This window comes from Thermobia domestica, chromosome 14 (genome assembly GCF_964235325.1).
Source record: "Thermobia domestica chromosome 14, izTheDome1.hap1.1, whole genome shotgun sequence".
In the NCBI taxonomy this organism is placed as follows: Eukaryota; Metazoa; Arthropoda; class Insecta; order Zygentoma; family Lepismatidae; genus Thermobia; species Thermobia domestica.
This window is the reverse complement of record NC_137467.1, coordinates 44,726,512-44,738,600: the sequence shown is the minus strand read 5'-3', so window position 1 is coordinate 44,738,600 and position 12,089 is coordinate 44,726,512. Positions and strand designations below refer to the sequence as shown.

At 39.1% G+C, this 12,089-nt stretch overlaps 1 pseudogene across 1 annotated transcript in view; it reads left to right on the top strand.

The window, feature by feature from the left end:
* Positions 1 to 11,003: 11,003 nt before the first annotated feature.
* LOC145669811 (putative cytochrome P450 49a1) overlaps positions 11,004 to 12,089 on the top strand; it is an 80,935-nt pseudogene continuing 79,849 nt past the window's right edge. Inside the window, exon 1 of the transcript XR_014128230.1 lies at positions 11,004 to 11,129. The product of XR_014128230.1 is annotated as a putative cytochrome P450 49a1 (transcript). The remainder of the gene's footprint in view (positions 11,130 to 12,089) is intronic.

Here is a 12,089-nt window from a genome sequence, read left to right as displayed (position 1 = left end):
TACACTTCCTCAGGTATATCCTCACTTACACTTTTCTCATGGGTCTTCTCACAACACAAATAGTACCTATCTCCGACCCGAGAGGTGGATACTTCATTTAGTTTTTTGAATCTGGACTTCCTCGAGGATCCCAACGGTGTTGAATATCCTCTTGGGAGGATCACGGGTCATCTCTTCCATATTCTTCGTGTGTGTGCCATTTCCTTCCTGGCCGTCTACTTCCCCTCTAAGAACGTGCACGACCACCTCGTCTGCCGCGTCGATAGTTCCCGCGTCCTCGTACACCATCTCGTCCTTCGTACGGCGATTCTTTCCTTGTGTTCGCAGGCTCTGTCTTGTTATACTCCTGGTCCTTCGATATAGCTCCTACCTTAGCTTTACGAGTAATCACCTCTTCACCGTCCTCCCATCTTCTAGCGCCATCTCTTCCTGTCTTCCGTCTTGCTTCCCATGTGTCATGAATCAATTCAAGTCGTCGGACTGTTTCAAGAATTTCTGCTAACTCCTGGCCTCGTGATGAAACCAACTGTCTTTGATACTGAATTGGTAGCAAAATTATGATGGTGTTACAAATCTGGGCTTCACTGCTCTGGGAATCCAAGTCCCTAATCTGACAAAATCGATTCGTAACAAAACGTTCAACACTCCCGTCAACCTTAGGGTTGAATGGTACAGTCTTAAGGCGCGCTAGCCTAGCACATGTCACGTCTTCTGAATGATAATGTCTTAAAAACATTTGCTTGAAGTCGGCATACGTGAGGAATTTATTCACATTTGAATAATGCCATGACAGCACTGCGTCTCTTAGTACGAACGGTAATACCTTAAGCGCCTGACTAGGTCGCACACCCATTAGAGCACACTCCCGCTCAAACTGTACGATAAACGCTTGAGCAGACAAATCGCCTCTCTCTGGTGGATAGTGCGTGAACGATTTTATATCCGTTAATCGCAATTTCAGTTCCTCTTCGTCTTCTTCCTTTTCCATTTCCTCCCTATAGTTTTGAGCTGCTTCCGGATACGCTCCGCGACGATTCGTTAGTCTTCTGGCGTTTCTATTCTCGTTGCCATTAGAAGGAAGCTGTCTTCTTTGTCGGTTCCTTCTTCTTTCCGTCTTCAGGGACCATCCATCTTCTTCTGAATACCCGCTCCCATCAGACGAACTGGTCTTGAACCGTCTCCTTCGTCTTCTTCGATAACTTGGGTGCACCTCAGGTTCCTTGCTCCGAGAAGCCGCCGTACTATTGAGGGCACTTCTTCCACAGCAGGTACCACAGGAATCACTTCTATTGCGCCTTCCATCTAAGCTTGGAGATTGAGCAGAATTGTACGGCCGCTTCACTTCTGTTTCCTCTTCTACGCCTGAATTGTGTCTTCGCCAATCCTCCCCGATCCTTTGTTGAAGTGACGCGATTGCTACCTCCTGACAAGCCAACTTTTCTTGTACTTTCCACAGTTCCGAAGTGTTTTGCCACATGACGGCCTTCGACTGACTCACTTCCGCGCGACACTCTTGCAGTTGATTATTCATCACCGCGTTGGCTCTAATCATTCTTCCAGAAACCTCTTCTATCACCTTTTTACATTCATCAGTCTTCTGCAGAACTTTTAACTCTTCTTTGGCTAAACGGTCTTCTATCTGTGCCGTAGACATCTGCAACACCTCATGCTTCACATCTGCAATCTCATCCTGCATCCTGTCCTGACATTGTGCCATACCTGTAACACAGCTCTTCGATACCTGATCGATTCTTCTATTTACTTCTTCAAATTGCTGACTCACCTTTTTCTCTGTTAGTATTGCCACTTCCTCGAGTTTACAGACAGTATTCTTCAAATCTTGAATCTCCTGCTGTGTTCCGTCCAACTACCGTGACAATTCATTTACCTGTTGAGTTAACGAGGCGCTTGTCCTGTCACACTTCTTGCTAACTTCTTCAATCTTGTTCTCCAATTGCTCCCTACTATCCCGTAAATCCTCCTAAATCACCTTCATCTCAATCTGAAAATCTTCCTTGATTTTTGACCTCAACTCACATTGTCCCTTTTTATTATACTTATGAAACATACGGATAAGCATCAGCTCCATCGCATCCAAAGACAGACTTCGTTCTCCCTTCTCCATCACCTTATGTGGTTTGCACTGTCTGCACTTCCATAATGCTTCAATGGGTGCATCATCCTCGAGTTCATTTTGAGCATTCCATTCCTCCTCCGGCATTTGACTACACACGCGGTGATACCAGCGATCACACAGACAACATTGTACATGATACTCATCTCTAGCTGGGTCCTCACAACACACTACTTTATCTGAGTCTGACATGGCCGCACCACCAGATTCACTTGCACTGTCTCTTTGTCGATTACGCCGATTTCCACCCATGTTCACTTATTTTTTTTACGACGAAGTAAACTACACAACTAGCAGTCCAGGAAATTCACAATCTTGATTGCAACTATTTTTCACAAGCATCTAAGTCTCATAATCTAAAATGTGACGGTGACGGTAACGGTGGAGGGTATTAGTGGTTAAAATATGAAACCAAATTTTAATAACCTCCCGTTATCCGGAATCTCGGTAGCAGGAGCGCACGCTCCGAAAACAGTGCATCAAAAAGTAATGAACTCAAATAAGAATACTAATATTAATACTACAACACTCTTGGGTCGTAATCGACAACTTACCATTCGAGCATTCAATATAAATCTCCACACTGATGTTATTCACGAAGTTGTCAGACGTAGCGTGGACGTAGAGAGATGATGCAATCTAGACTGGAGTTTCAGAATACACTTGCGTAAACTTATCAAAAACCACATGTATTTATTTACTATATTTGTTTCTATAATACCACATTCTATCACAAAATAGTATTCATATACACAACAGATATTTTGACGTAAACAGTCGCTTCAATAATGATTTGATAATGTCACTCACTTTAATTAATGATACCGTTCAATATAAAACTGAGATTGACAAGTAATTAAAAGAAATAAGATATATCAAACAAGGAAACATACAAAATACTATATACAACAAAAATAATAATAATACATGCAATAAGGTTTCTCTACTATATTTCTAAGTCTTTTCAGAATAAATGAAAGTCCAGACGACAGTAGCAAATTATGTTATTTCATAAGTCCAGAAAGAATTGTTTTAGAGAAATTTGATCTCTTATTCAGAAATAATGCAGTTATGTAACGATGTTATATTACTACTGTGGTTGTTAGATATTTTATAGCTATAATTTGAATATTCCGCTATTATATAGGCCTATATCAAATATAGATTGATTTTCTTTCAAGCGCTTTTTGTGGATATATGTTTCAAACTTGAGCTTAAGGTTGAAAGAATTCAATACAAAGTAATGCGTTTGTATTGTGCCCTCATTATATACATGACGTTTTATATTTACTGATCCTCTAGAGTGTATACAAATTATTAACTTCTACTAATATTGACTGGCGCAAGAAACTTTATATTTACTTTTTGTAGCACTGATATGCAGTATCCAATAAAATAGATTAGGTCATGAATGAAGTATTTGAAATGGATATTATGTCGGCTTATATAAATAATGTATTAATATTTTAGATTTACTTTTTATATGCGCATATGTTTTTACGGTAATATCAAAAGAATTCTATAATGTTACGAACGCTAAGCATGCTTTAGTGTGTCGTATACCGTATACACATATCACTTGTTTTAATTCTTTTCGTTGACATTAGTACGTGACATGCGATGTTTACTTGCAGTGGCTGGCTTCTTCACGAATACGGCTTACTTATTAGTTTCTTACCTTGACTGATAAGTTAACACAAAACAAGTCCTTAAACAATTCTTGTTCTATTAATTCACTTACAAATAATTCTTCATAGTTGCATTTTTATCTTATTCTTTTCTTTATGCTTTCCCACTTGTTCTTATTACACTGCATTTCTCTTCTTCTGTCTATCTGCAACCTGCTCCTCCTGCTGTCGATTCAACCTGCTGCTCCCCGATCATATGTTGTCACTGTTGCCAGTCAAGTTTAGACAGCTAAGGTAGAGTTCAGAAGGTTACTGAGCGGAGCGCTCAGTTACACCGCTCGAAGTGAGCGAAACGAAAAACTCGCGAAAACAACGGTACACAAATGCTGATGGGGCAGCGTGTCCTGTCACAGAGTCTGGATTTAGAACAAAACTAGAAGTTGTTTAAGCAACGCAAAAAGAGTTATTGGATATGGACGACCAAGCCCAAGCAGGGCCGCGGTGGCTCAGTGGTAGAGAATTCATCTCTGGTGCATGGTGTCCATGGTTCGATCCCAGCTTGTGCTAAGTGGGCTTTGTGGTGGAGAAACCCGTGTAGTGGGTTTTGTCGGGGTTCTCCTGTTTCCTCCCACTTTCTTCATTCAACCATTGCATTCATTTCTCATGGTCACCATATCCCTTAGCCTCGCTGCAGAATAAAGTGATCTTAAATTGAACATTTCATTTTATTTCACCAAGCCCAAGGACATCGATACAAGAACAAGATAAAGATTTGATATGCAAGACGAAGTGCATAGTAATTTTGCTGTTGGCCTTGTTTTGGTGATCACCAAGTAACGATGAGCGTATTTTCTTGCTTTCCGTATAGTATGAAAGACCATAATCAAAATCACACTTGGTCTTCATTTGTACCAATGAGGCGAGCATTCTTGGCTCTTGTATAGCATGAAAGACCACCAAGACTAAGAAATACAGGACCAAGACTTGTCTGCAAGACAAAGAATAAGACGCAGTATTGATGACCAAGTCCCAGGGTGCGATTTTTTTGAATTTCATTTGTTTGGCTGAAAGTGATGAAATAAAATTAGTGCTTTATAATTAATTATCATACTGCATTTTTAAATTTTAAATTACAAAATTCATATTATGTATCCTCTTACTTGCAACTAAATATACTGTAAAATACGTTTTAATAAGTGGCACGGGTCCCGGAATCATAAGAACATATTTTGAAATCAAAGTTGAAGGGTTGAAAAAAATCACAGGTGTTCTCCTGTTTCCTCAACACTTATCATTGTTGTTAAACGATTTCCTTTTGTCTCCGCCAAGAGACTCTTACTACTGTCTTCCGAGAAGACCCCCTGCCGTCCGAGTTGGTGAGAACACTGACCTTGAAGAAAAATTACGTCACATAGAACTAAAGCAAGAAAAAAATAAGTTTCTCCCACGTCGGACATTGGTATCAGTTGTAAAAAAAAATAACCAAACCTCAAAAGTGCCAAATATTCATTAAGATGCATATACAATTTCCCCGCTTGATATAGCTAGTGATTAACGTGTAAGTGCGTTTGTACACGGCAACGATAATATCGGTGGAAGCGGTGAAATCGACTTCAATGTACTCAAATCGTAGCTTGCACACGCCACCAATATTATCGGCCGATCCTCCGACACGCAGATGCTGTCGACCAAGCCCCCGATAATGTCGGCAGTATCGCCGACACTGATTTTGTCGGAGGCAATGTTTTCTTATGATTGGATGCACACGCGGCCGATAATGTCGGCCGGCCAGCGGGTTAGATGAAGAGAGTGAGTGACAAGGCGCTATGTATTTTTGTTTCGTTTCTTGTCTTTGGAATTTTGTTGTTTCCATTTTTTTTATTACAATTGTATAATAATATTATTATTATCTTGTCCTGCAAACAACTTCGGAACAGCTTATTATTTTTTTTTACAGTCTCTGTTTTGGAGTAGCTAATTCCCTTTATTAAATAAGTATTAAATGTGGGAAGTCTGAAGAGTACTGGTTTCCCTCTAAATAGCTATTACCATATAGGAAATTTAGATAACTAATTTCTTGATTATTTTCCACTTCCTTATTTATTTTTGTTCTTTCTTTCTCTCTCTCTCTCTCTCTCTCTCTCACACACACACACACACACACTTTGATGGTATATTTTTTAATCTATTAATGCATTTAATTTTAATACATTCTGGAAATAAATTTAAGCGTAATTTTCAAATTTTGATACACTGTTAACATTTTGATACACTGTAACTGTTAGCATACACTGGAAAAAATCCTGATTATTATTACTTCCTTATATTTTCATCAGAATTGTGTGCAGATCACTTTTCCCGGTCCCACTCAATAAGCAATGATTGAATAGAATATTTGTTGACAAGTCAAAGTAGAATTATTATTATTTTGAAACGAAACCAGACAAACACTCTTTGCAAAGCTCCAAGGACAAGTTACTCATTTGGCATTTTCTTGATTGTGATCTCAACAATAGGAATGTGACTTCGTGCTTCACTTGTTGCAGATTTATTCTCTCACTTCCAAAACTATCCCAAATCCCCCATTTTAAAAAAATAATTTCTGGAATGGCAATTGAAAACAAAGACCAAAGCTATGTATCCAAGTTTACCCTCTCTTCTTTGTACCGGGCTCGACTCCCTGATAGAGTTCTACAGTTTAGCTACAGTGACTGGATGAAAAGTTTGTGTATTATTTCATTCTTACCTTTCTAGTTTTGCTTAGATTTTTAGAGATGGCAGACCTTGCATATGGGATAAGATAACAGACTTTTTCAAGGACAGAATTGAAAAGCAAAAAGCATGGCGAGAAGTTTATGCAAGCCTTGTCCAGGATTTTGAGTTCATGGACAAAAAGAAACGAGAAACGACAAGTATGTATGCAACAGCGCAAATCTGTCTTCAACATTGGGAGGGGGGGTTTACGGGTAAGATCATTCCTATATTATATATATATATATATATATATATATATATATATATATATATATATATATATATATATATATATATATATATATATATACAGAGGGTTGATTAATTCGTGTGTCAATTTCATTTGTTTACTGTGCAAAAGCGGTATAAGGTAAAGCCGTGCAATTTGGTGTAACTTTAGACGAAGAACATAAGTTTTGGTTCACCGTAGAAGCATGTCACTTGTACTAAAGATTGAAGAGATATAGTGTCAAAGATCAAATTTCAATTTTTTCCTTATGGGATTGCAATGGTAAATTCTGAAAGAGCCTGATAAAGCGTAAATCGAAGTGATAACAAAAAAAAAAAAAAAAGCTGTATGGTATGATTCTATGTCGCAAGCCGAACAAATATGCGTCAATCAAGTGTCATGGTCAGAGGTCACTATCAGATGAAGGTCACAGATCACCTTGAGAACCCATTTGAACATGCTGAGGTACGGATATTGCGTTGTTTTCAGTGTATTCAAATGAGTTCTCAAGATGACCTGAAACCTTGATGTGACTCTGATCTCTGACCTTGACACTTGATTGAAGCATATTTGGTCGCCCTGCGACATAGAATCATACCATACAGTTTTTTCTTTGTTATCACATCGATTTACGTTTTCTCAGGTTCTTTCAGAATTTACCATTGCAGTCCCATTAGGAAAAAAACGAAATTTGATCTTTGATCCTATATCTCTTCAATCTTTAGTACAAGTGACATGTTTCTATGGCGAAACAAAACTTATGTCCTTCGTCTAAAGTTACACCAAATTGCAAGGCTTTACCTCATACCACTTTTGCACAGTGAACAAATGAAATTGACACACGAATTAATCAACCCTCTATATATATATAGTGTCGGATCCAAGGAGGCTATAGGAGCTATAGCCCCTCCCTTGACGCTCAGATATACACTGGATAAATTGGGCTTCAATCCTGCTTTACACTGGATAAAACTGCAAAATATGGTTAGCCCCTCCCTTGATCATATCCTGAATCCGCCCCTGTATATATAGTGATGTTCAAAATATTTCTGTAGTCGAGAAACAATGCTGTGGAGGATCAGGGGAGCAGAGTTGTCTTCAACATTGGGAGGCGGACCGATTTGAGGCTTATTCTGAGTGGACATTAATTTCATCTCACTTTCCTTTCTGGCGATCGGACACAAATAATCAAATTTCTCTCCCAAAAAACACATTTCAGATCGGATTATAGGGGGCGGGGATAATCTCCCCAGTTCCAAGATTAGAGGGGACATGTCCCCTTCATCTTCCTGGGATTTGCGCCAGTGCATGTATGGAGCAATGTAAAACAGAATTACTAATTCGAATCTTATCATTTAATTTACTATGACATTAGTGTTAATTGCATGGAAAACAAAATAATATACATACAATATGTAACAGTGTTTCAACAAAAATTAAAACTAATATAGTTTGCAATGTACCGCAGCATTAATTCTCATCGAAACGAAAATAATATGTTTACGGTATCTATTTAAAACGGCACTGTTAAATCTAAACATGTTTAGGCATAGGACTATTTTTTCTGTTTTGTATCGTCCTCCACACCTCTTCAGAACAGTTTTTGTAGTTCTTGTTTTAAAAATAATTTTCTCAATTATTATTATTTTTTATTTGTTTTCATGGAGAAGATTTTTTTTTTTTTTTTGGTGTGTGTCGCTTACTTCGCTCATCACCGGCAACGATATCGTCGGGGCTTCCACCGATATTGTCGGCGACGTGTGCAAAGTACGCCGACAGCGACACCTATTTTATCGGGCGTTTCTCCGATTTTGTCGGTATCGTGTGCAAACACGCTAAGACTTCGGTACACGTGGTATGGGTTTAATTCCCAATGGGAGTGCATTTTGGCGTTCACCCAGTGTCGTGACCTAGTGCTCTCAAACGGGTCGGGTCGGGTCAGTCGGGTTGTCGGGTCAGCTTGGGTCGGGTTATTCGGGTCGGTTTGTTGGGTCGGGTCAATCGTGTCAACTCGGGTTGGGTTGTCGGGTCGGGTCAATCGGGTCAGCTCGGGTCGGGTCAACCGGGTCAGTTTGGGTCGGGTTGTCGGGTCAACCGGGTCAGTTCGGGTCGGGTTGTCGGGTCAGGTCAATCAGATCGGATCACGGTTCGGGTCAGTCAATTCGAGTGACGGGTCGGGTCGGGTAGGTCTTCAACCCGACCCGACCCGACCCGTTGAGAGCACTACTTATAAAACACATTTCAGATAATTTTGTTGCGCAGATTCATTTGGAAAACCTAAAGTTCTCTTTTGAAATTTCACCGTTCCTTCCCATTTTACACACTTACGTAGTGAGGTCGGAAAGATGATTTTCTAAAAATTAGATTTCCTCATTTGTATTATGTCACTTTTACTTTAATCATCTTTTTCTCTGTTAAGCATTCTCGAGCCATGCAATGATAAATACCCATGTGATTTACTATACGAGTTTTGTTCTGTTCATATATCCCCAACTGTTTTCATATTAGTGGTACTGAACATATTATCTGATGCAGGCACCATGGCTTGGCGGATATTTTGGAAACGATGACACGTATGAAAAATCTTCTGATTGCGCTGTTTCAAGTTTAAAGACCTATTGAACGAGGTATCACAGAACCCATATTTTTATTTTAAAATTCGAAGGTGTGCTCTGGGCCCTCATGAAAGACGGCCCTGGAGGTCACTACAACATCATTCGACGTGCCCCATGTCATTTTCCTATTTCACTCTTTCTTCTGTCCATTTATCTCCAAGCGTTTAAATATTAGTGATACTGGACTTTTTATCTGATACAGACTGCGCCGTAACGTAGATTTTCTCGGGGCGGGGAAGGAGGCAAACATTAATACGTGTATTTGGGCTCCCTAGAAAAAGTTGATTTTCTAATTCTTGGGCCTCCTCTTTCCATTTTTCTCTTACTCTTTATGGGCCTCTCAGAGTCTATGGGCCGTCCCCCACGGCAAGATCTGCGGGGCCGTTAGTCACACCCCTGGGCCCCTTCTATAGATGACAAATTAATTAAGGGAACAATATTGACAAATCTCAAAGCCATGCGAATAAATATTATTTCTAGAGCCTTTAATTGTAGACATTTTCAATGAAATGGACTCACGCTTCATTTTTGTTTTATTTACCTTTTGTGTGCTATTTTGTTTATGTAATGTAGTAAAACTGTTTGCTGCTTCATTTATAATTTCATGTTCGTATCGTATATGGAGTAAGAACATTTTCGGCACCCTCGAACGACGGGGAGCTTCCGTGGAAACGAAGTTGCCCCCTGCTCCTCACAAGTTACGGCCCTGGATACAAGCACCATGTTTTAGCGGCCATTTTGAATACGGTGACAGATATGAAAAATCTTTTACCACAACACTGTTTAGTGTTTGATTGAAGATCTATCGAACGAGGTATCCCACGACCCATGTTTCCATTTAAAATTTTTTGGTGGGCCCTGGGCCCCTATGAAGGGCGGCCCTGGGTGGCACCACTACAACATCATTCGATGTGTCCCATGACATTTTCTATTTGAGTTATTGATAGTTTTATTTATGTTCAACTGTTTTGGAGATATTTCCGTGGATATATATATATATATATATATATATATATATATATATATATATATATATATATATATATATATATATTCTTTTACAGTGAAAGAATCAAAATTAAAATGCTATTCATGTGGTCACCTACAGTTTACAATTATTACTGGAAATAATACTGTCACCTTTCCCCGAACATTTTAAAAACACAGTTTTTAATATATTAAAATTTCATTTCTTATGGATAGTAAGAAATGTTGTAAATGGTTGTAAATTTTCATAACTGTTCTTCAAGTAGATTTGTAGGTAGTTTTGTTAAGTTTTACAGGAAGTCGAAAATAAACCTCTTGAAAAAAGTTTATTTGAAAAAAAACAACATAATTACAGCTTTTGCCTATTGCAATGATTTATTTAAGCAACCTGATAAGAAATCAGTATAGCATAACAAAAATTGCTTCTCTTATATGAAAAAAAAAGTAAAGAATAAAAAGCTTGGTGAGATAAGCATAGGGTTCACTGAACTCGACTTTGGCCCGGTCACCGAAATCATGGGTTCTGATTCTGTTTCCAAATTTACAAAGATGATTTCGTAACAATTGCTCATCATCTTTGTAATCACACGCACACGCGCAGACACACACACTCAAAACTGGTTGTATGAATGTGTTCACAATGCCTGACATGACAAAGAATTATATATTTCGGTGAGATATGAATACTATGTTTTAGTTGTTACGACTGTCAGTGGCACAAACTTCTAAATAAGAAGAAAACTTCGTACTTATCGCATTATTCTATTGCTCATCAAACGACGGTAAGCCATAAGATAATTTTACTTTAAATTCCCTCTGTTTTTATAGCTTACGGTGAAATGCATGTAAATTTTATTTTATTTTATTTTTTTTAAATTATATCTTACTGTTAACATTGAAATCTTATACTGTTATAGATGTCCATCGTTCATTTGATTACCAAAAATTCTTTTATATATTTACCTCTTTATATACTGTGGCCCCGCGTAACGTAATTGCTATCGCTTTTTGTCTTCTGTGCAAGCGGTTCCCGGTTCGATTCCCGTGAGTGCACTCGGTCGAAAAAGTGTCAGACGAACTACCCTGAATGACGTTTTCCTGGGTTTTCCTCATTCACACCAGAGAAATGTCGGAATGGTGTCTGATTTATATGTCTCATACCGCTTCCTTCCCTTTGTGCTCGCCGAGGGACGTCATACCTCAAAAGTGACGGTCAAAAATAGCCTTAGATGACGAAAGCTCAGAAATCTAAACCTTTAAATACTCTATCCGTGCGTCGTCTGGGAGACAAGAAAAAATGAAATGAAATCTTTAAGTTTTACGTCCCACGATTATGCTGATTAGGCTAAAGGAGACGGTGATTATGAGAGATGAGTGAAACGATGGAATGAAGAAAGTGGGAGGAAACGGGAGAGCCCCGAGAAAACATACGAACATGGTGTTTGTCCACCAGAAAGTCCACACGGTGCGAGCTGGGATCGAACCAGGGACCCCAAGCACTGGAGGTGAACTCTCTATCACTGAGCCACCGCGCCCCCTCCCCCCCACCGGGAGACAAGAAATCTTAAGAACTACAAATAGATCAAAATCAATTTTGGCCAGGCGTACGCACCTTTGGCGTGGGAGACCCGGGTTCGATTCCCGGCGGAAGCTCATGTGGTTTGGATTCCACGTTAATCAGTAGGTCCACGTCTCATATAGCCTCGCTGCTGAATGGGACACTAAACTAAAATCAACTCAAC